This window comes from Balaenoptera musculus, chromosome 6, assembly GCF_009873245.2.
Source record: "Balaenoptera musculus isolate JJ_BM4_2016_0621 chromosome 6, mBalMus1.pri.v3, whole genome shotgun sequence".
Classification (NCBI taxonomy): Eukaryota; Metazoa; Chordata; class Mammalia; order Artiodactyla; family Balaenopteridae; genus Balaenoptera; species Balaenoptera musculus.
The window spans coordinates 66050819-66075930 of NC_045790.1; the positions used below are offsets into that span (position 1 = coordinate 66050819).

General features: G+C 43.1%; 1 protein-coding gene and 1 long non-coding RNA gene across 5 annotated transcripts in view; one reads left to right on the plus strand and one right to left on the minus strand.

Moving 5' to 3' along the window:
• Positions 1-16278, minus strand: part of LOC118897172 — a 124589-nt gene extending 108311 nt beyond the window's left edge. The window contains exon 1 of the long non-coding RNA XR_005020358.1: positions 16013-16278. This is a non-coding gene — a long non-coding RNA (uncharacterized LOC118897172). The remainder of the gene's footprint in view (positions 1-16012) is intronic.
• TJP2 (tight junction protein 2) overlaps positions 15128-25112 on the plus strand; it is a 132653-nt gene continuing 122668 nt past the window's right edge. Inside the window, exon 1 of one of the 4 annotated variants that reach the window (XM_036856080.1) lies at positions 15128-15563. The gene's annotated coding sequence lies outside the window, so the exon portion shown is untranslated. Of the gene's footprint in view, positions 15564-16483; positions 16638-25112 lie in introns of those variants that run through there. The other 3 variants (XM_036856082.1, XM_036856081.1, XM_036856077.1) reach the window with 3 other exon arrangements.

Sequence of the window (25112 nt, forward strand, 5' to 3'; positions counted from 1 at the left end):
GGGTCAATGTCTAAGCTGGATTGGATTAGAAGGAGAGAAGCTAGAGATGGGAATACTAGTTTCAGACCTAGCTTGCTAGCTTGCTTTTATCCACTCACTCAGAAAATCTTTAGGAGTATTTACAATGTGCCAGGCACTGTTCTAGGCATCACAAATAAAGGAGTGAATGGACTTCCCTGGCGGGCCAGTGGTTAAGACTCCACACTCCCAATGCAGAGGGCATGGGTTTGATCCGTGGTCAGAGAACTAACATCCCGCATACTTCATGGTGCGGCCAAAAAAAAAAAAAAGGAGTGAAGAAAACAAATGAAGCATCAGCTCTCCTGGATCATCCTTTCATCTGGGGGAGTATAGATAATAGACATATGAATCTACGGTGTTGGGTACTGATGTGCTAAGAAGGAAAAAGAAACAGGTGAGAAGGATGAAGTGTGCTGGGTGGAGCTATTTTTCTTCCTTTTTGTCTTTTTTTTTTCTCATTGTGGTAAAATGTCCATAACATAAAATTTACCATGTCAACCATTTTAAAGTTACAGTTCAGTGGCATTAAGTACACTCACTTTGTTGTATAACTGAAACAGGAGGGAAGGGGGCAGGCCACAACCTTTAAAAGAATGACAGCTATTGGGGATACAGTATAAACTGGTTAGAACCAACTAGGTCCAAGATGGCAGAAGATTTCGACTTCCAGTAGACCTTGAGCCTCATTATACGCTCATTGTAATATATCAACATGCTAAATGACACACCCACCAGCGCCATGACAGTTCCAAGGCTAACCATAAAGGGCCAAAAGTGGGCGGTGGCCCAATTCCTGGGAAATCTCCGCCCCTCCCACAAAATAGTTGGAATAATCCTCCCACTCGTTGGCTTATGAAATTACCCAGCCCATAAAAACTAACCACCCCATATTTCGGAGCCGCTCTTGCCTTTTGAGACAGACCGCATTCTGTCTATGGAATGTGTATCTGTGAATAAATCCACTTCTTACCTATCACTTTGTCTCTCACTGAATTCCTTCTGCATTGAGACATAAAGAACCTGAGCTTCATTAAGTCCTGAGAATAGGTATGCAAGATTTTAATTAAAAGACCGTGGGGGGGCTTCCTTGGTGGCGCAGTGGTTAACAATCCGCCTGCCAATGCAGGGGACACAGGTTTGAGCCCTGGTCGGGGAAGATTCCACATGCCGCAGAGCAACTAAGCCCGTGCACCACAACTACTGAGCCTGCGCTCTAGAGCCTTTGAGCCACAGCTACTGAAGCCGGCGCACCTACAGCCCATGCTCCACAACAAGAGAAGCCACCGCAATGAGAAGCCCGTGCACCGCAATGAAGAGTAGCCCCTGCTCGCTGCAACTAGAGAAAGCCCGCGCACAGCAACGAAGACCCAATGCAGCCAAAAATAAATAAATAAATAAATTTAAAAATAAATAAATAAATAAAAGACAATGGGTTCAAGTCCCAGCCTGTGGGTTCAAGTCTCAATATGAGTTGTGAGGTTTCACAACTATAACCACCATCCATCTCCAGAACTGTCTTGGATGGAGCTCTTTTTGCTAGAGTAGTTGGAGACTTCTCTAATACACTAGCATCTGAGTAGCAGCCTCAGCGAAGTGAGAACAAGCTTTGTGCACAGCTTAGGTTAGTGTGTTCCACACCCTGGAAACAGTTAAGACGACATCAATAGCCCAGGTGAGAGTTGATATAATAAGGTTTGGTGTAGCTAAAACCCCACCTCCAGAGCACAAAGAAGAAGGGACTTGGGAGTCACTTTTCTCCTGGAAGTAATGCATTTAGCAGAGATGTCAACCACGATCCATGAAGAGACAGACAATTCAGTGCCAAGCACAAGCGCTTTAATCATGAAAAGGATCTTCATATTTTTCCTGGGATCCTGCATCAAAGAACATATGGTGGTTGTGAACACAATTCATGAGGCTGTGAAGTTTACTGAGTTTCCTTTTTGAGTTATAGAACTTTCTTCCATCAGATATGATTGAGGAGTCATGAGTTTCCTTTGGAATGTCCTTTAGCTTGTTGGTACAAGTTTCCCCTGGGCAGGAGCAATTAATCATACATTATTGAGTACATTCCATTTTTCTAGGTACAGAGGAAAACAGGGACATGCCTATATCTCCTCTACTTGGTCACCAGAAATACCTTTAGACCTTAATCTCTTCAGCTAACCTAATAATTTGTCATCCATGAAACCTTCATATGTTCTGCATTCTGCATCCGATTCTTCTTGTTCAATGAAAGATCCAAATCATGATTTCTGACTTAGCTGGATATTTGAAAGATTAACTTGCTGTGCTAATATCATACAGGAGTCGCAACACCAAGCCTTGTGCCACAGTCACATAAAGAAAATTAAGGGATACACAAAAGAAATTGAACATGTTGTCCTCCTTTGAGTTGCCCTTCAAATTTGCTTTCTTTGGAAACTTGCATAGAAACTTAAATATGTTTGCCCAAGGTGGGTGCTTGTTTTCTTATTGATATGAAAAGCAGTAAGAGGAAATGGAGTTGTTTTGCCTGTAAGGAGGAGCAATCCTTGTTAACAGAGGTCGAGTTAGTGAAAATTCACAGTGTAAGAATTTGGGGGTATGTAGGGACTTCCTTGGAGGTCCAGTGGTTAAGACTTCACCTTCCAATGAAGGGGGTGCAGATTCGATCCCTGGTCGGGGAGCTAAGATTCCCACCTGTCTTGGGGCCAAGAAACCAAAACATAAAACAGAAGCAACATTGTAACAAATTCAATAAAGACTTTAAAAATGGTCCACATCAAAAAAAAAAAAAAAAAGAATTTGGGGGTGTGTATAATGAGTTTGCAAAATTTTCTACAGGGCTGATACAGCGTGCAATAGTTAGGGTTACATATATTGTGTGTTTGGGCAGGGAAAGCAGAGACTCTACAGTTTATAAAAAAGCTGCAAGTACAATGTGATGTGTTGAATAACCTATCACTAACTACACATCTCCCTGGGGTTTAATTTTACAAGTTCATAATCCTTTATCTGAAACTCTTGGGCCATATGTTTTGGAATTCAGAATTTTTTTTTCAGAAATGTGGTGCATATACTACATAGCATTACATGATACTTCCAGCAGAGTCTGGAATTATTTAAACCCATCGATATATTTCCCAGTGAAATGTATGATTATTTGTACTAGGTAGAATAAATAAGGATCATAAACAGACTTACATCAACAGTTCAGGTCAGATTTTGCTGCCAGATTAGTTTGAGCACCGAACCTTTGGTTTCAGAGACAAAACTCTGAAATTTCAGAATTGTGGCTAAGGGATTGTAGATTTATATACCCTTTCTCCGTGTAATTCTGAAAAGCAAGCAATTGCTTGAACCAATCTTATGAGTAGCTAGGATGCTATGAATCAGCAATCTGGGTCTGGGCAGGAAGGAATTACTCAACACCACATCCTTCTACACACTGCGGATGTGTCTGTAACAGGAGGTCTTTTGTTGGGGGGTATTTGGTATATATCAGTGGGACCTGAAAACACACAAGTAAGAACTGATAGACTTTTGCAGGGCGCTTTTTTCTGGCTCACCAGAAGGCAGAAACCCAATGAATCATATCCCACTAGGCAGCTGCAGGCAACAGACAACTGATATCTCCCAAGTGTGTTTGAAAGGATCTTATTACCTAAGATCCTAAGGGGGTTGTCGCCTTGTTGCCTTGGGAACCATAGGTGAGGATAATGAAGTCAGCTCATTTTAGTCACTCTTCAGTTCTCAATACACTTTCTCGCAGACATGGCTGCCTAACAGTTGCCAGACCTGCACTCAGGACATATTTCTTCTCCTGGAAGGTTCACGTGGCACCTGTGGCTGCTCCATCCCTGGGCGTGCTCGTGGACCATGCTCTCCAAACAGGCCACACGCTGGACAGCCTCTGGTTTCTGTCTCCTGGGTTTCAGATTAGCTAGCCCAATGCAAAGCAACCTGGACAATGTGGGTCGTAGGATGGCTTGGGAGCCAGGTGAGTAGCTTTTTATTTTTTCCTCACTGTGGGTATTTCCTAGTGAAGGAACATATAGAACTTTCTTGACAGGAGCCTTTACTCATATCAAGTCAAGAAATTAATATTTTACTTTTGACTTATTATTCAATAAGGAATCATACCTTGATGAGGAGACTTTAATTTTTCAACTCAACACATTATTTTTTATTTTTGGCTGCGTTGGGTCTTTGTTGCTGTGCGCGGGCTTTCTCTAGTTGCGGCGAGCGGGGGCTCCTCTTCATTGCGGTGCGTGGGCTTCTCATGGCAGTGGCTTCTCTTGTTGCAGAGCACGGGCTCTAGGTGCGCGGGCTTCAGTAGTTGTGACTCGCGGGCTCTAGAGTGCAGGCTCAGTAGTTGTGGCACACGGGCTTAGTTGCTCCACGGCATGTGGGATCTTCCAGGACCAGGGATTGAACCCGTGTCACCTGCATTGGCAGGCGGATTCTTAACCACTGCGCCACGAGGGAAGTCCCTCAACACATTATTGAGCACATATTATGTGTCACTGTGCCAGGTGTAAGCGGTATCTGCAGAGTTGAGAGGCTAGAGTAAGTGTGTATGAGTATGTGTGAGTGCGGAACTAGGAATAGCCTTAGGAGCTACGTTTGGCTTATGTAAGCACAAAAGCTTACAGGAAAGCTCATAGGCAGACTCAGCTGGTGCAGGCTTTTGCCTACACTATACACTAGATGCCTGAAGGTGGAGGAACCGTCTTGGACCCATGAAGATCAAAACCACAGGCAGGGCTTCCCTGGTGGCGCAGTGGTTGAGAATCTGCCTGCTAATGCAGGGGACACGGGTTCAAGCCCTGGTCTGGGAAGATCCCACATACCGCGGAGCAACTAGGCCCGTGAGCCACAACTACTGAGCCTGCGCGTCTGGAGCTTGTGCTCCGCAACAAGAGAGGCTGCGACAATGAGAGGCCCGCGCACCGCGATGAAGAGTGGCCCCCGCTTGCCGCAACTAGAGAAAGCTCTCGCACAGAAACGAAGACCCAACACAGCCAAAATTAAATAGATAAATTAACTAAAAAAAAAAAAAAAAAAAAAAAAAAACCACAGGCAAAGGGCTTCCCTGCTGGCACAGTGGTTGAGAATCTGCCTGCCAATGTAGTGGACATGGGTTCGACCCCTGGTCCAGGAAGATCCCACATGCTGCGGAGCAACTAAGCCCGTGCGCCACAACTACTGAGCTTGTGCTCTAGAGCCCACGAGCCACAACTACTGAAACCCGCGCATCTAGAGCCCATGCTCTGCAACAAGAGAAGCCACCGCTATGAGAAGCCCGCTGCACCGCAACAAAGAGTAGCCCCCGCTCGCCGCAGCTAGAGAAAGCCCGCGCACAGCAACGAAGACCCAATGCAGCCAAAAATATATAAGTAAATAAATAAATTTATTTTAAAAAACCCAAAAAACACAGGCAAAGATGGCAGAGCAGAAAGAATGGAAAAACCTTGTCCCCTGTGTTGTTGTTGGGTTTTTCTTGTCCCCTGCTTTAATCTTAGAATTGCTGTGCAAAAACAAACAAACAAAAATGGAATTGTTTGCCTCCAGATATTTCGTGATGTGAAACAAAATAAAGGCCTATCTTGTTTGGCCACTGTGGTTGAGATTCTGCTATCTATAGCCAATTATAATCCTGATACAATGTTCTTCTAGAGTTTTTCCTCTGTGTATGTAGATACATAAATTCTAACACTAACAATCTATGAAGCAGGTAATATTAGCCTTATTTTTAAAAGGGAAGACAGGTTCAGGTAAATCCAGTGAGCTTACCTCAGTCACTCAACTGGAAAGTCACCACACTGGGATGTATGCCCGGGTCTGGGGGACTCCATTACCCAATGCTCTTTCTCCTGTACCGTGTGCCTCTCTCTAGAGTTCCTGGACTGGCAAAGGAAGATATCCCTCCAAGTCTCTTTTTAAAGTACACATTGTTACAAGACTTGAAGCAACAGATTAACATGCACTTGTTAAAAAGAAAAATGAGTTAGCTGAGATCCCATTGCTCTTCCTGATACTTTTCCTTTTTGCACAATTGTTTTCAATCCCTGTTCATCTGCATGCAGAGCTGCAGCTATTCTATCCATACTACTTATTATTCTGGGGTTTTTTTCAGCTAACAAAAGTAGCTCTTGATGTTTGTATGTATCTCACAATATTTGAAATAAAAAAAATACTCAATACAGTCTGTAAAATGATGAAGAAGGGGGAATATCATCTGTGCCATTACTATCTCCCAAAACACCACAAAGTTTGTATTTTGGTTTATTTTGTTTCTGTCCTTTTGCCTATGCATTTCATTTTTGCGTTGGGGTACTCCTAGTATGTGAATTTTGTAGTCAGTCATTTATACTGAATATTATATTGTAAGTGTTATCCACAAGCTCCATGAGGACAACACTTTCTCCATGTTTTTGTTCATCATTGTATCACTTGTGCTTAGCACAGTATAGTAAAGCTGGCTCAATAAATATTTGTTGGCTGAATAAATATTGCTACATACTCTTCATACTTAATATACATATACCCACATAGTGTTCCTTTTAGTGGATATCCCTTAATTTACCCTACTTTCCCATAATTATTGGATATTTCTGTTGTTTTCATTTTTTGCTCTTATGAATAATATGTTGATGAAAAGTTTTGTGCATATAGTTTTCTCTGCATTTGTACTATTGGCTTAAGATAGGGGTCCCAGTGTAAAATCACAGGGTCAATGATTTTTTTACAAATCTTTATGCGTGGACTTCCCTGGTGGCGCAGTCGTTGAGAATCTGCCTGCCAATGCAGGGGACACGGGTTCGAGCCCTGGTCTGGGAAGATTCCACATGCCGCGGAGCAACTAGGCCCATGAGCCACAATTACTGAGCCTGCGCGTCTGGAACCTGTGCTCCGCAACAAGAGAGGCCGCGATAGTGAGAGGCCCGCGCACCGCGATGAGGAGTGGCCCCCGCTTGCCGCAACTAGAGAAAGCCCTCTCACAGAAACGAAGACCCAACACAGCCATAAATAAAAATAAATAAATAATAAAAAAAGACTAACACCCAGTGGGTGGCCAAATTAAAAAAAAAAAAACAAAGAAACCTCTTTAAAAAAAAAAAACCTTTATGTGTTTTCTGAAAATACTTTTTAAAACAGCTGGAGCAGTTTACAAAGGTAATAGCAATGCAGCAGGGTCAACACACCCTCACCTGCCCCGGGTTTTTGTTGTGCTTTTAAATTGTGGCTATTGACTTAAGCAGAAGAATCCCTCAATCAATTAACATGCTTATATAACATCAGTTTAGTGTCACAGGCATTCTATGCCAAATAAATACTCATTAAAATATGAGCCCATAATTTTGGTCATGTCCCTAATACCCCTACTATTACCCGATGCATAATAAGCACAGGTGCAATTGAACTGTATCTCAGCCTCTAACTTCTATGATTGATCTATACATGTAAATACCAGTTGTAATTATTACAAAACTATTAGTTTATTGTTTTGAGCTTTTTGAGCATCATAGTGAGAAAAATGATTTTTACACGAGACACTATAAATAATCACATCCTTGTTTTTCTACTAAGTTGTTCAATGAATTTATCCATAGCTATATATATTTCTATCTCCCTGGAAATTCCAGCACCAGGGAAAGTATGCTTTTCATGCATATTTAAAATTAATATTCACCAGAAGCTTAACTAAAACTACAGTGATCTTTGGACTAACAAGTAATCAAGACAAAGTACTATATTTTTATGAGCTGTTTGTCGAAGTCCAAATAATTAACATTGTTGAATGTCATAAAGCAGGCAGTGTGCCACTTACTTGAACTGATATTTTCTTAGAAAAACTTCCAAAGCTTTGGCCATAGGAACTATGAATCTAGAGGTACCTCCTGGCTCTAAACAGAGAATCATAAATTGGATGACTTAAGATGTCATGTCAAAGTAGAGTGACTACAAAGGGTGTTAAAGGAGATCAAAGTAATCTTCAACCCAGTGATTGCTGAGCATGGCTCTTGACTTGCTTCTCAACACTGTGACGGGCAGCCACACATGGGGTGTTTACCTGCCCCATTCCTGCCTTTGCCCAGGGGGAAGGTGGGGCTGCTGCCTGCTGTGGCCCCATGGAGGAGGGCCTTGGCCCAGGAGCAACCCTGCTCTCAGGTGTGTCTGGGGATGAGGCCAGGGTAAGGACTGTTGAAAGAGCACTTAGCAGTCCTTTGACCCATGCAATCATGGCCTGTTTCTCGGAGCTGCAGCTGGCCTTATTCAATCTTCAGAGAGCACTAGAGCCCCATGACCATGACCTCCCACCAAGTCCCCCTCAAGACAGCTGTGCTCCATCCCCCTAGGATCACTGCAAGTGTCAGTCGGAAGATGGCTGGCAGGTCTTCTAGGCCACCCCATGCATTCATTTTACTTTTGCTTTTAATTAAATTCAAAACAGTACCCCCAAAATTCAGGTCTGTCTTCACCACCATTCACCTCTCCCCCTAAATCACAGCTTCTCCCACTCACTTTTCCAGTTAACCACCGTTGCCAAGATGCAGAGCATTCTTCCAGCCCTTTTTCTACTCATTTGCATATAGATATGCATGTATTTATTGCAAAAACAGGTTCATACCATATGTATTGTGCTGTGACTTGCCTTTTTTTTTTTTTAGCAACGTGTCTTGAAGAACTTCGCATATTGGTTCATATAGATTAGCTCACTGCTTTTAACTGATGGAGAGCGCTCCTCAGAGTCGGTCAGCAGAAACAGCTTAAAAAGTTGTGACCCCCAAATCAGACAAAGCCAAGAAAGACATCAGAATTCAATTCAATCCCCCTCCCTCAATTTTTATACAGGAAAAAAATCAAACATACAAAATAGTGGAAAGACTAGTATAGGAAACACACACATACGCTCCACTAGATTCAACAACTTTTACCACTTTCTCTGGCTGTCATTTTAATATCTGCTAGAGTTGTGTGGTTCTAAGTTGAGAGGTATATGGAAAGAAGCAGGATTCATTAAGTCCCAAGGTCTTAAGAATTAGGAAGAAAAGACATTTACAAATTGTAAGAGCCAAAGAAATATAAAACCTTCTCAAGTGGGTGGAAGGTGCACATTTCTATGAGTAGAAGGAAGAATTAGTAGCCTAGGGATGTGGGCTAGAAGGCTTCCCCTTCTTGAAATTCTGGAGTGACTGGCATAAGTATAAATGATGTTTAGTGAGTTCCACCCAGATGCATTTTCTGGTAGCTATGCATCTCTGACATACTTAGGCAAAGTATGGGATGATATATGTATTTATCCCCAAAGACAGGGGATGATACATGTATTTCCTTGATGAGTGAAAAGAAGAGTCACTCTTCTTGCCTGCAAATTCTGATGGTCTGAAATGGTCTGAAATCTTTTCCTTAAAGTTCACTAAGAAAGTAATCATCTGCCTAGAGGGTGGGCATCCTTTTATGCAAAGGAAAACTTAAAATCAAATATAGAAATGGAATATTATACAGGAATAAAATTGGATGAAATATAGCTATACTCAAGAAGCTGAATAAATCTTAGAAATATAATTTGCAGTAAAAAACAGCTGGTTGCAGAAGACTACAGTGTGACTCTATTCTTATAAAGCTCAAAAACTAGCAAATCCAAACAATATATTTTTTAGGAAGATGTACATGTCTTGGTAAAAAAAAAAATTTTTCATGAATGCATAAATTAGGATAGTGATTACCTTGAAATGGATGGGGGGCGAGTAGGATTTGCAAGCATGTGGCATAATCAAAAGCACTGGTAATGTTCTATCTCTTTTTTTTTTAATTTTTAAATTTTTTGGCTACATTGGGTCTTTGTTGCTGCGCATGGGCTTTCTCTAGTTGCGTAGAGCGGGAGCTACTCTTTGTTGCAGTGTGCGGGCTTCTCATTGTGGTGGCTTCTCTTGTTGTGGAGCACGGGCTCTAGGTGCACGGGTTTCAGTAGTTGTGGCACATGGGTTCAGTAGTTGTGGCTCATGGGCTCTAGAGCACAGGCTCAGTAGTTGCGGCTCACGGGCTCTAGAGTGCAGGTTCAGTAGTTGTGGCTCACGGGCTTAGTTGTTCCGTGGCATGTGGGATCTTCCCGGACCAGGGCTTGAACCCGTGTCCCCTGCAATGGCAGGCAGATTCTTAACCACTGCACCACCAGGGAAGTCCAGGTAATGTTCTATTGATTAATAGTGTGGTGGATCCCTGTATTCATTTTATTATATGCTCCCAAGCTTACATAGATGGTACTTATATTATTTTGTATGTATCAAATATAACATAATAAAATTTTGTAGGTGAAAATAAAAGCTAGACTTACAAAATAGAATAATAAAAATGTGTAAAATTAAAGCCTAAAGAAGAACTAGGGTTTGGGATCTGTAACTTTAATTAATTGAATACTCATTTTGGAACCAAAGCAAACCTCTGATTAGTTCATACAAAAAACTACCCTGAAAGGCACCAAAATACATTTAGCACATCATCCAGATGTACCATTGTTTATCTAGCCATCCTCTTAGTGGCATTTAATTTTAATTTTTTGCTATTCTAACACAGAGGAATAAGCATTCTTAAATATATTTCTTTCAATATGTGTGTAAATATTTGTTTTGGGGGGTAGATACCTAGATACCTAGAAATGGAATTGCCAGGTCGAAGAGTGAAAGACTGAAGTTGAGACTCAAGGGAATTAAATATAAATTTGCAGCCTGGGGGGTGGAGCATTGCAGAGGGAATTGGAGGAAGATGGCCAAAAGGTAACTTCCAGTTATATTATTATATTATAAGATAAATATTATAGCATAAATAAATACTAGGGATGTAATATACAACATGCTAACTATAGCTAACACTGCTGTATGATATACAGAAAAGTTGTTAAAAGGGTAAATCCTAAGAGTTCTCATCACAAGGAGAACACTTTTTTTCCCTTTTCCTTTTATTGTATCAATATTCACGATGGATATCAATATCCAAGATAATGGATTTTAGCTGAACCTATTGTGGTAATCATTTCCCAATATGTGTAAATGAAACCATCATGCTGTACACCTTAAACTTATACAGTCATGTATGATGATTATTTCTCAATAAAACTGGAAAAAAGTGCAAAACTCAGGATCACACAGGCAGCAAGTAGCAAAGTCAAAACTAGAAACAAGGCTCTTTCTGGGGCTCGATAATGCACCTATTGCCCATAAAGAAAACACCTATCTCACCAAGGCAAGTGCCCCACTTTAGACTGTGATTTGACCCTTTCCCCATCCTGTCTGTCCAGTCCGCAGGTGAAGCACAGTATTGATTTCAGAACCTTAGGACACAGAACACAAGAGCTCCCTGTCACGAGAGGCAGCAGAATAGGGCTTTGTCTCCCGGGAAGGCAAGACGGTTTCTGTGGGACTGACTTGGTGTCAGTGGTGGGAAGGGAACCTCTGCTGAGCTCTGAGTCAGAACCCAGAGTTCTTGTCCTATTTTTCAGAGTACTGTCCCTGTGGTCCATGGAAGTATCTCTTTTTATTTCTAAGAGCAGATTTTGCAATGTTTAGTCTTCAGAGTGGAAATATTTATTACCGAATATGCTGAAAATGCTGTTTTGCCGATTACAGGAAAGCACAGACAAAGGCATACATACAGCCCATAACCAGAACGAAAAGAGTGGGTGGGAAAGACAAAGAGAATGTCAGTTACCAGCTGTGCCAGCCAGGGTCCCTTTCTTCCTACCTGAACACATTCAAAGAAAATCCAGAATCCAAGTCTTCTCTGAAATGTTCATTTCATTTCAGATACAGAAAGAAATTAAACAGGTGTTTTATTTTGTGTGTCTGTATATGTGTGTGTGTGTGTGTGTGTGTGTGTGTATGGCACCCAAACACATGTAGTAGCAACACCAACTCCATACAGTAGATTAAATCAGTGGCATGTGATTAAAATATTTAAAAATTTTCCCTAAAATTTTACTAACTTAGGGACTATCAAGTTTCCCCAAATATCTCACCATTTTGAATCAGGACCCAAACAAGAAATACATGTTGTATTTTATTGGTATCACTTAAGTCTTCTAATCTATACGTTTCTTCCCCCATCATTTTTAATGCCTTGCTACTTTTTGAGGAAACTGGGTCATTTGTCTTTTTGAGTTTCTCACATTCTGGATTTTGTTGATCATGCCCCCTAGTAGTGTTAACACATTCCTCTATTCCAGTAGTTCCTCTAAACTGGTAGTTGGATCTAGAAGCTTGATCAGATTCAGGTTTGCTCTTTTTTGGCAAGAATGTGTCATTTGCACTGTTGCATATTTCTATCATATTGCACATAATGTCTGGTGATCTTTTCTATGAGATTAGTGGCCATTGATGACCATTGCCTTGATCCATTATTTTATAGGGTTTTGGAAAATGCTGATATTCTTATTTATTTGCTAGAATAATTTCCTCATCAACTATTTAGTTACCCTGAGATACAGTTTGTACGGGTCTTAGCTTGGGTTTCCCAGGAAGCAGAGTTCTTGAGACATGGGCTTTACTGGAAGCATGGTCCTAGGGAAAGAAGTGAGGAGTGGGGGAAGCAGAGAGAGCCAATTCAAGCCCGGTAGGCTGCGGCTTCAAGCACCTGATTGGTTGATTCTTTGTGCCTTGATTTCTGAGAAGTGATATAGACTAAGTTTCAGGACAGTTCGTCCTGGGAGAAAAGGAAGGAATATTTATTTATCAGCTTCTATCCCCCACTGGTCTTAGGTTAGACCACGAAACATTAACTCACCCACCCTTCAGGGTGGTGTATGCATAGGCACTTAGATAGTTTCCATGGATCCCCACACTGGCATTAACAGGGAAGTGCTGGGGTGGAAGGTAGGAGATGAGGTTATTTGGGTTGTTCCTGCAAGAAGGTGGAAAGAGTCCACGTAGAACTTACTGCTGCAGCAGTGGCTGCAATAAGAGACAGGTGAGGCAAAGAAGATCTGAAGTGGTACATATGAAGTGTTAGATACAGTCCAGAAGAGGCAGGTAAAATGTGTAATTCTCTCTTGCAATTTACCAGCTTTCAAAATAATGAATTAGTTCTACTGCATCTGCAAAGGTAACCAATCAGTTTTTTTACCCCATTTTTAAGTATCCTTGTGAATCATGGAGATATACATATTTGATATGTCTCAATTCATTGCAGTTATTTTCCTTACTGATGCTCAAATTTATCCCACTTTAGCCAGTGGGTGCTTCTACGGGTTGGCTTCCGCTTCCATTTCATGTGAACCTATTAGTTTTTGATAGCTTCCTTGCTTTCTGAATTGACAAGATGCTCCAGTCTTATTTTGGGTACTTCTTACCTTTAACCTAAAATAAATCACTTCTCCAAGTAGGTCTAGTTCCTTTTAGGGAAAAATGCTATTTAGAGACTACAATCTGGGATCTAAGAGTGCTTATTCCTACTAGGTTGGTCACTGTTTGGTGGACATTTTGAGTAAAAGACCTTGGAAAAACATTTTTTAAGTAAAGTATATCATGAGTTCTAAATGATAATTCCAATTCAAATTTAGTATTGCTTAACTTTGATTTTGTATTTATCTCTTTTATTCTGAAAAACTGATTCTTAAGAACACTAACATAAATTACTAATAACATTATGATTACTGAGAAGCAGTTTATGTTTTGTTTTTTAACATTCTCTTCATCCTTAGGGTATATTCCTAAGGGATGTAGAGTCAAATAATTGTGTTTTAAAGTCACCTCACATAATTTCCCTTTACATGGTTAAGCCACCAACTTGATACCTACATTCATTAGTTGCATTTTGCTTTTTAAATTTTTGATTTAATTTTTCATAATTATGTAAAATTTACATCATTCCGAAGTCAAATCTACAAAATAAGATATAGTCAGAGAAGTCTAGCCTCTATCCTTGTACCTTCCACCTTGTTCCATCTCTCCCAAATAAGTAGCCATTTTAATAATTTATCTTTCCATTTAAAAAATACATAAGCAAATGTATGTATGTGTTCCTGCTTTCTTAGATAAGCAGTAAGACACTATTTACACCTTTATTCATCTTGCTGTTCATCTTTTTAAAAATTGTACTGTCCTCTAGGCTCAATCTACTCACTTCTTGGAATAACTTGTTGATAGGTACCCCCCAAAGTCTAAACTAAATGAACTTTAGTTCTACTTATTCCATTACTTCTGGCAAACGTTTGTGTAAGGGAAGAGGGAAGGGGGGCTTGGCAATCATAAGCAAAGCTGTCTTGAATGAATGAGGGTATGATCTTCCCAGGATTTTTTTTTGGTGGTAAAATACACAACATAAAATTGACCATTCAAACCATTTTTAAGCACACTATTCAGAGGCATTAAGTACATTCACATAGTTGTACAACCAACACCACCATCCATCTCTACAACTTTTTCATCATCCCAAATGGAAACTCTGCACCCATTAAACAATAAGTCCCCATAACCTTCCCAGGATTTTAAACAAGACTAAATGGAAGCGGCACCTGCTTGCCAGTTGCACGCTTGGGCACTAGGAGGATTCTGCCCTCCCAGCGGAGCAGAGATTCCCGTGGTGACTAAGCCAGCCCTCGGATTAACGCTCCCGCCCTCACCTATTGTCCCAGCGGGAGGAACCGGTATTTCCGGATTGGGGCCTCAGACCCTGTGATCCGGCTAAGGGTGAGGTTGGTGGAGGAGGGGAACGGAAGCTGATCATATAAGTTAACTTTCCACCAAAATAATTAACCTGCCTTCCCATCCCCCCGCTCCCCCCCCCCCGTCAATACCACCAATCAAACACCCACAAGGGTCCACAACGATCCTCCCGTAGTTTTGGAAGGAGAGCGACGCTCACCCCTTCCTAGCTCACACCCCTGGAAGGGATCGAAAAGCCGACCAGGTCACGAAGAAAGAAGGCAGCACAGCGAATTCCGCTCGCCCTTGGTGGGGTGGGGTGGGGGGGGGCGGGGAGAAGAAAGCTCAGCGGCAGTTTTGCAGAGAAAGAAAGAGGCAGGGGAGTGGGCGCGCGGGCTGGAGTGACCAAGCGGTCCCTGCGGCCGCAGCCCCTACCCCAACGCTGGGTGGCGTGTGTGAGCCACCCTCCGTCCTTCCCAGTACCCCAAAGTAGCGCTGCAATAAACTGCATTTCTCCGCCGGCTCGCGCGCTAGGCACCCTCGGGGGCTCGAAGGAAGCAGGTGACGGCCGCTGCCCACCCTCGTCCCCTCCAGGCCGCCGCTCTCTGGCTCACCGCAGCCCCGATACCCCTGCCCCCACCCTGGATTTTTTTTTTTTCTTTCTCCCAAACCTCCAAACAGGAAATAGCTTGAGTCACAATAATACACAGGAGCAGCGGCCGAGGCCACTCGCGCCCGCCCACTCCCTGGGCCGCCTCCAGCACTCCGGCTCCGCGAGGCACCGCCGGCGACGCGCGCGGGGAGCGCAGTAGACACCGGCCCAGCAGCCGGCGCCGCGTCGGAGGCTCCCAGGCGCCCGTCAGAGCCGCCTTCGCCCTGCCCCCGACTCCGCCGACTGCGGCCGCCACCCGCCTCCAGGCGAGTACCCTCCTCCCTGTCCCTCGCCGGCCACTGAGCGCCCGCGGGCGTCCCGGCGCTGCCCTCCGCGAGGCCCGAGAAGAGCCGCCCCAGGCGCAGCCTCCGCGCTCCGGCAGCGCCCGGGATATCTCCCTCCGGTCCCGACTCTGGCGGGGGAGGGCTTTGCGGGCTGCGGCGGGGCGCTTGCGCCCTGGATCCGTCATGGGGGGCGGGGGTGGGGGGCAGCGTGAGTAAATGCTCTGTCACCCCATGCCCCTGTGGACTCGGGCTGAACTTTATTGGGCATTGATTATTTTCCCTTTCTGGGGATGCTTAACTGACTTTTGCCTCCCCATACCCCCCTCCGGGATGACCGTCACGGGGTTTCTCTTGGGGACTCATCTGGAAGTGGGTTTGGGCGCGCAGCTGGGGCAGCTACAGGTGACTGGGAGCCACCTTCTTTTTCCTACCTGGCCTGGAGCCTTCTCCGCCAAGGGATGGGAGCTGTTTCACTTTCTGTTGGGCTTCTCTTGAACCAGATGAAAAGGGCCTCTGAGTTTCTGTTGGCGCAGTCAGCGTTTGCAGTATCTGGAGTGGGCAGGATCTGGGGCCTTGGATTTACGCGGGCCGAGGGAGACGCTGGCTAGTTGAGAGCAGGTGGGCGCTGCCTGGGCTGCCGGCGGAGTTTCAGCTGCGGAGCCTGAAAAGTGCGCACACCTGAGAGCCCCGGAGATGCTTGTCAGCCCACGCAGCCCGGGAGCCGAGATCTGTGCTCCCAACTCGGCAGAGTTTGGGAGAACTTTTTTTTTTTTTTTTTTTTGCACTTTCTGACCCATTTGTAAGGGAGGGGCCGAGCTTGTCAACATGCTGGGTGTTGTCAGTCTTCAGGGGCTACATTGTGAGGTTCTTCTATAGGGAACTCAGTCAAAACTGAGTTGGACATCTTTATGTTGGATAAAGGCCACTGAATTCCAGGCATTCTTCGAGCTTGAGAAGGGTGTTTTCAAGACTGTTTTGAAGTCGGCTTGAGGGCTTTCTGCGAAACTGCCGCTGTCAATTATCCTTATCAGCTGCGGCTGCTTGCTAGTCCCGGAGGTGAGTGGTTCTCTTAGAAGGCTCCGTTCAGTCAGGCCTTCTATCCAAGTTTCTCAGCGCACTTTTACAAACTGTGGTTGGTAGGTAAGTTAAGTCCTTAGCCAATTCTTCTGAAACACATGATCAACCCTCCGCGTTTCCCGGTGAGGGGACCGTGGTTCTAAAGGGTTAGATTGATAGGGTGACTGTCTTTACGTCAAGCGCGCTGGGGCCTTGCGGCTTTGAGTGAGGTTCACGGTCCAGCAACAGCAGTATCACCTGGGGGCCTGTTAAAAATACAGGACTTCAGACCTACCCAGGACTGCTCAATCAAGGTCCCCAGGGGACCCTTTGCATATTATGGCTTGAGAAGCACTGGCAGAGGGTTATGTTGGGGTGAAGTTTTTTGTCCAGTTTAAAGAAGTGATTTACATTTCCCTACATGTCCATCCAGTACTACATTTGAACCTTCGTTTTGCCAGACCAGGACAAACACACTACAGGTTTATGGGTCACAGCACCTCCACCCCAGGTGGCAGGCTCCTTAAGCCTGTGGGTTTTTTGTTTCTAGGTACTTTTATTCTTTCATCGTTATTATTGTGATAAAATACACATAACATAAAATTAGTCATTTTAACCATTTTTTTTCTTTTTTTCTTTTTTTTCTTTTTTTTCCTGCCCCTCTAGGCGTCTTGCGAGATCTTATTTCCCCCACCAGGGATTGAAACCAGGCCCTCAGTAATAAAAGCGCAGAGTCCTAACCACCATTTTTAAGAGTACAGTTCAGTGGCGTTAAGTACGGTCACAATGTTGTGCAACCATCGCCACTATCCTTTTCCAGAACTTTTGCATCGTCCCAAACAGAAACTCTGTACCCATTAAAGAATACCCTATTCCCCGCTCTTCCCAGCCCCCGAGCTTCCAGATACTGTTAGTGACATTTTCTGTAGGGTACAGAAAAGGTTGAACAGGAATGTAAAGTAAAAGTAAAATCATCTCCTCAGAATATGAATAAACGTTTGGAAATTCCTGGGTCACTGGCCTGGTGGACTTGGCATTTTAACTCCACATTCTTAAAGTGCATGTGCTTTCTTTTAATGGAGACAACCTGAGACTATGAGGGCTTCCTCTTTGGTTTGGTTGGAAAGGAATGGAACTACCCAGGGCTCAAACTGCACTAATTAACTAGGTGCAGTTGACTGGTAAAATCTCTGTGCTTCTTTTTTTTTTTAATTTTTATTTATTTATATATTTATTTTTGGCTGTGTTGGGTCTTCGTTTCTGTGCGAGGGCTTTCTCTAGTTGCGGCAAGTGGGGGCCACTCTTCATCGCGGTGCGTGGGCCTCTCACTATCGCGGCCTCTCTTGTTGCGGAGCACAGGCTCCAGACGCGCAGGCTCAGTAGTTGTGGCTCATGGGCCTAGTTGCTCCGTGACATGTGGGATCCTCCCAGACCAGGGCTCGAACCCGTGTCCCCTGCATTGGCAGGCAGATTCTCAACCACTGCGCCGCCAGGGAAGCCCTCTGTGCTTCTTTTAACTGGCTTTATTTTAGGGGTCGTGTTTACATTGAGTTTAGCATTTTGTTTTTGTTTTTTAATACTGATCCAAACTCATTGTTGAAAGTAGTTGAAAGAAAGCTTAAGAAAAAGTGTTGTTGCTTGGCGTATATATAGGAGGAAGTCAGACAGATTTGAAATAATTTTCTAAAAGACCCCAAACTATTTTGTTACTGCTTTAATGTTAAGTGAGTCTAATGGTCCAAGAACATTATTTCTGGTTGTAAAAATGTTTGTATAATTTAGAAAAGCTTTGTTGTTGTTGTTTCAATTGAAGTATAGTTGATTTACAATGCATTAATTTCAGGTGTACAGCAAAGTGATGATTCACTTACACACATATGTATATTCTTAAGATTCTTTCCCATTATAGGTTATTACAAGACATTGAATACAGTTCACTGTGCCATACAGTAGGTCTTTGTTGTTTATTTATTTTGTAGATAGTAGTGTGTATCTGTTAATCCCAAACTCCTAATTTATAGAAAGCTTCGTAATACTGAAAGTAATCTGCTTGCATCTGCTCAAAATTATCCAGGTTGTGGTTTGAGAACATGCTTTTCAGTGAGAACAGAAATGTGAATTGGCAAGCTAATAAAAATGGTTTCATTCATGATCTAACAAAGGCATTGTTATAGATCAAGAATGTGGTTCAGAATACATAAGTGATCAGAGATATTGGGAAGATTTAATAAGTAGCTGAATAGTGGCAGATCCTTAAAATTCTTCCCAAATTCTTTTTTCTCTAAGACCCTTGACTTTTCTTGTCTTATGACTTTCATTAGAATGAGGCTATCACCTTGTAGGAAGGAACTTAGAGCTCCCTTTGATTGAAAAGTCCCTTTGAAATGATGAATGAAGATAATTCAGATAGGCAAGATTTGGCAGAAAATTCTTCTTTTTCAGGAGATTCTTGTATTCACAGAATTTCAGAATGTTATTATTATTATTTTTTAATTATGGTAAGGCAAAGAGAAAATGTTTCCCCTCCTCCACTATGTTCTCTTCTGAAATAGCAATATAGTTCAGTGTTTTACTTGGTGAACAAATGCTATTTTGTAGTCCACACAGGAGAAAAAATTCCTAGAAAGCGTTCAGTGAATGGATTTATCAGTAATTCAGTGATGCCTGGAGAATCACTTGGAGAGTTTAATAAAAATGGAACCTCTCCAACTACTCCAGACCTTCTCTGAGTGAGACTCCCTGCATTGGAATCTGTAGGTTTAATAACACCTTGGGTGATTCCGATATATAATTAGGTTTGGGAGTCACACACACACATGCAAACTAAGATGTTGAGAAATTAATCTGGAAGTACAAGAGAACACAATTTTATATTAAACATGAAATAAAATTAATGATGAATTCTTCCTTAAAATTAGGTAGTCATTGTTTCAGTTTGGCAAATCGAATAAACACTTTTTGATGTTGGTCTTCATTCTTGAGATCTGAGGTTCAGAATCCTGAATGTCCAGAAAAACCCACTGGTCTCCCTAAGGTATCAAGGTATTAGACTATTTGATCCAGCATCAATGAACTTTTGTCGAGTGCCCATTTTGAATTGGACATTTTCATATATATTCTCAATAAATCTTTACAATGACTTTGAGAGAGGTGTTTCTTTTTTTATAATATTACAGATGAGAAGACTGAAGCCAACCTGGGTCTTCCTACTCTAGAATATGGTCCTTTCCATGGTCCTTCCATGTAGAATAATAAATCCCTGCCTACTAACTCCCTTTCACCTCCAAGAAACTATGTATTCATTAATTCTTTTTTAAAAAAAATAAACTTATTTACTTATCTATGGCTGTGTTGGGTCCTCAGTATTTTACATGGGCTTTCTCTAGTTACGGTGAGTGGGGTCTACTCTTCATTGCGGTGCGCGGGCTTCTGATTGTCGTGGCTTCTCTTGTTGCGGAGCCCCGGGCTCTAGGCGCGCAGGCTTCAGTAGTTGTGGCACGTGGGCTCAGTAGTTGTGGCTTGCGGGCTCTAGAGCACAGGCTCAGTAGTTGTGGTACATGGGCTTAATTGCTCCGCGGCATGTGGGAATCTTCCCGGACCAGGGATTGAACCCGTGTCACCTGCATTGGCATGCGGATTCTTAACCACTGTGCCACCAGGGAAGCCCTCATTAATTCTTCATTCAAATCTTTTGGAACATCAGGTACTAGCTGCTCTAGGCTTTGAAGCAAATAAAAAATGAGCCCAAACTGAAATAAATTCCAAAAGAGCAAAGGAATCAACAGCAAAGGGTTCTTTCCATGGTACCACAAGACCTCTGATGAGTGATCAATTAGACTATACGTGACTTGAATGTAGCATTAGCATAGCTAGTCCAGCTCCCAGAAAAAGCAAGTCATGGGCATTCTCCTTACTGAGACCGGTCAGCAGTACCATCTCTGCATATCAACCTCATGGTATTTACGAGGCACCCCAAGATGCTACACAGTGTGGAAGAAAGGGCACAGAATTCAGGTGCAAAAGAATTGATATTTACCCTGACCAGCTGACTGAGCGGGAGTAAACCTCATAAACTCGGAGCCACCGTGTCCCTAAATGTAAAATTAGGGAAATAATTATCTCCCTCTAAGATTATAGTAAGGACTCAAAAAGACCTTTTTTATAAAAATGCTTGTAGACTGTCAAATGATAATAAAAATGTCTTACCTTCATTTGGGAGAAATTTACAATGCAAAGGAGACAGAAGAAGCCACACATCTGAGGTACCTCACACATTTTACTTAACTGAGTTTGTTTTTAATTCTCTTCTAGCTTCTAGGTCATTCTTTAAAGAACAGTTTTATTGAGATGTAAGTCACGTGCCATACAATTCACCTGTAAAGTGTGCAATTCATTGATTTTGAGTATATTCACAGAGTTGTGCAACCATCACCAGAATCAATTTCAGGACCTTTTTGTTGCCCTAAAAAGAGCACCACCCCTTCATGAAGCCCTTCCACCCCTTAGCTGGCACCTTCTAATCCCCTACTTCCCCCACCTTAAGCAACCACTAATCTACTTTCTGTCTATAGATTTGCCTATTCTGGATATTTGTTATAAATGGAATTATACGATATGTGGTCCTGTATTTCTGGCTTATTTCATTTAGCATGTTTTCAAGGTTTATCTACATTGCAGCATGTATCAGAGCTTTCTTCTTTTTATTGCCAAATAATGTTCCATTGTGTTTATCACATTTTGTTTATCCGTTCATCTGTTGATGGACATTTGGGTTGTTTCTACTTTTTGCCTGTCATGAATAATACTGCTGTGAACATTCATGTTTTTTTTTTGTTTTTTTTAAAATTTATTTTATTTATTTATTTATGGCTGTGTTGGGTCTTCGTTTCTGTGCGAGGGCTTTCTCCAGTTGTGGCAAGTGGGGCCCCTCTTCATCGCGGTGCGCGGGCCTCTCACTATCGCGGCCTCTCTTGTTGCGGAGCACAGGCTCCAGACGCGCAGGCTCAGTAATTGCGGCCCACGAGCCCAGTTGCTCCGCGGCATGTGGGATCTTCCCAGACCAGGGCTCGAACCCGTGTCCCCTGCATCGGCAGGCAGACTCTCAACCACTGCGCCACCAGGGAAGCCCAACATTCATGTTTTTATGTGGACATATGTTTTCATTTCTTTGGAGTACATACCTACAAGTGAAAAACATATCTAACTCTATATTTAACATTTTCAGAAACTGCCAGACTTTTCCAGAGTAGGTGCACCAGTTTACTATCTCGTCAGCAATGTGTGAGAGTTTCAATTTCTCCACATCCTCATCAGTCTTTTTTATTTTAGCCATCCTAGTTGGTGTGAAGTAGTTTTAATTCACACTCCTCTGATGCCTTATGATGTTAAACATTTTTTCATGAGCTTATTTATTAAGCCATTCTTTCCTGACCTTTTTTTAAATCCCCTTCTAGGGGAACACTAGATAGAGGAAGAGGAAAATCAATTTTGAATAAATTCCCTAGTTTCAATGGTTTAGAAAAATACCAAAAATGTAAATTGAGCCCTTTGCTCTTTTAAAATTTATTTTGGTTTTGGCTCATCTTTTTATTTGCCTTAGGGCCTAGTACATGTAGTACCTGATGTTCCAAAGGATTTGGGTGAAGAATTAATACATAGATTCTTGGAGATGAAGGGGAGTAAGTAGGCAGGGACTTACTATTCTATATGCTGATTTAATGCCCACTAAAAAATCATGCACCTCTCAAATGTTAATACACCAAAAAATATGCTTATGCTGATGGTGGACAGTTTATTATTTATTTGTTTGTTTGTTTGTTTGACTGCACAGGGTCTTAGTTGCGGCACGCGGAATCTTCATTGCTCCGTGCAGGATCTTTTAGTTGTGGCATGAGAACACTTAGTTGTGGCATGTGGGTCCTAGTTCCCTGACCAGGGATCGAACCCGGGTCCCCTGCATTGGGAGCGTAGAGTCTTAGCCACCTGACCACCAGGGAAGTCCCGATGGTGGATATTTTAAACACTTGAACGAAAATATTGTTTGATATTTTGTTGGTTAACATCTGTCCATTCTACTTATTAAAATATGTAAGAATATACTTTACAAATCATATTAATAAATTGTTGATATCTTTTATTAGGGTACTCTTGATTTTATTTTCAAGTACTCCCCACAGGAGGGTAGGCTGATGGACATTTTGGTGTGAGTTTGTACATTTTTGTTCTTTCCCAAGCTGCATGGCAGTGTTTTTTCTCTAGAGCCATATGGAGAATCATCTTCATGTTCTACCGTTACAAATCAATCCTGAATTTTTAAAATACCTGTTGGCATTTTAGAGGCCCACTCTATTGAACTTGGGTTGTACTGTTTGGATCTTTTATTACTGGCAAATGTCTCTAGAGCAGTAAGAGAAACAGGGAAATCATCTGGATTTAGAAAACGAAAATTACTTCCATTTGAAAATTAAGACAGCCTTAGAATAAGCAAATGGAAGTGTGTGGTTCAGTGGTCCTAACACATTGGGCTGTATCTGAATCACCTAGAAGCTTGTTAAGACACACATTACTGACCCCCTGAGTTTGGTTTCTGAGTCAGTCAGTCTGGGGTGGGGGCCCGAGAATCTGCATCTCTAACAAGTACCCAGGTGGTGCTGCTGCTGCTGGTCTGGGGGCCTCACTTAGAGAACCAGGGGATTGGAGGCATTTGGAAGTGTAGGAGCAGAGCAAGAGTGAGGGAGGGGACGAGGCTAGAGGTGAGCTCACGCATCCTGTGTATACAGGAGCTTAGTAGAGCTGAGGAAGTAGAGATGACCCAGGCTGGGCTGGGAACTGGGACATAGGGATTCTGTGGGGAGGGGTGGCTGGAGGAGAAGCCTCTGAGATGGGGGAGAGGTGGGGAGAGAGTTCTGAGGAGACAAAGGCCAGTGAGGCCCCCCAGCTCCATGTAAACAGGGGACCGAGGACACGCCTTTTCGCCACTTCTAGGAAGGCCAGCGTTACCAGGTAGTGGGATGGGCTGCTTGGGGACAGGGCCAAGTGTGGACTTGCCTCCATAAGATAAGGGGTCCCTTTAGTCCTTCGGGCCACAGTCCTGGAGTCGTGACTGGCCCTCTCCCTCTTGCCTGTTACCATGAACCATAGTCAACCTGGAACCCGAGGAGCTTTGTAAGCCGGAGCAGGAGTCCTTCGTGCAATTAGTGGTCATCGAGGTTTAGTTTTCTTCCTTTCACACCTTTGCCTGCGCAGCTTAATGGCTTAGAACAATCTGTGCTACCAGGTGTCTGGTCTCCTTAGCAGAACTTGGTATAAGCCTATTCTGAGGGTGGATGCTGACAGCCCATGCTGTGAAGGTCAGAAGGTTTGCTACAGAAAAGAAATCCAGGAAGGGCAGCGACCCACTGCTATTGGGTCCTGTGAAGGTGAGCTGTGTCCCACCCTCCCTGCAGTTTCACAGACGTGAGACAAACATCTCCTCATTTTATTTCTTATTTTTCTGAAAGGAATCCTTATTGTACCTGAGGATATAAAGCACTTCTCTTGGGCTTTGGAACAAGGCCAAAACCTGCCCCGCAGTGTTCTGTGTTACCATCTGGGGGCACCTGCTGTCAGCAGAGGGAGAGGGTTGAGTATCGGTGGGTGTTAACCCTGCCCAGCTCTGCCTGTGACTTGCTGCTGAGCTCAGGAGCTGAATAGCCACCGCCTACTTTAGACTCACCTTTGTGTCCTCCATCCCACTCAGCCAGTTGCACAATTTTACATTCCTGTGGGCCCAGGGTGTGCAATTCCTCTGGTAATGGTCAGAACTGGACAGGAAGTATTTCTCAGTCCTGCTTCTGGGAGAGATTGTGTCTCGGGATACTTAAGGTCACCTCCAGTTTCAATGATTCACTAGGAAGACTCACAGGCTTAGCATGTAGTCATAGTCACCTCTATGATTATTACAGTGAAAGAGCACAAAGCAAAATCAGCAAATGGAAAGAGTACACGATCGAAATCAGAGAAAACCAGGCGCAAGCTTCCAAGTATCTTCTCCCAGTAGAGTTACTCAGGACATACTTAATTCCAATAGACCACATGTGTGAAATGTTACCAGCCAGGGAAGTTCATTAAAGACTCAGTACCCAGGGTATTTTTTCTGGGGACTTACTATGTTGGCATCCTCTGCGGAGCGTGTACCAAAAGTTCAGACTCCCAGAAGGAAAGCAGATGTTTAGCCTAAACCGCATTATTTGTGTAAAGAGTTTAGGGACAGAGAGCAACTCTAATCAGTCCTGAGAATGGTGGAAGATTCCTCAAATCCAAGTTCCCTGACACCATTCAAGGGCCAATCCTGTAAGCAGGCCTCTCAAAGGATGTTAACGCTTTTGTGCACAGATGGGGACGAGGATGGAAAGCAAGGACGGTGGCAGAAGCCCTTGCACTTGGAGGAGGGGTCCGTCCATGCAGCTTCAGAGGCTGGTTCTGTAGGAGTTTTTC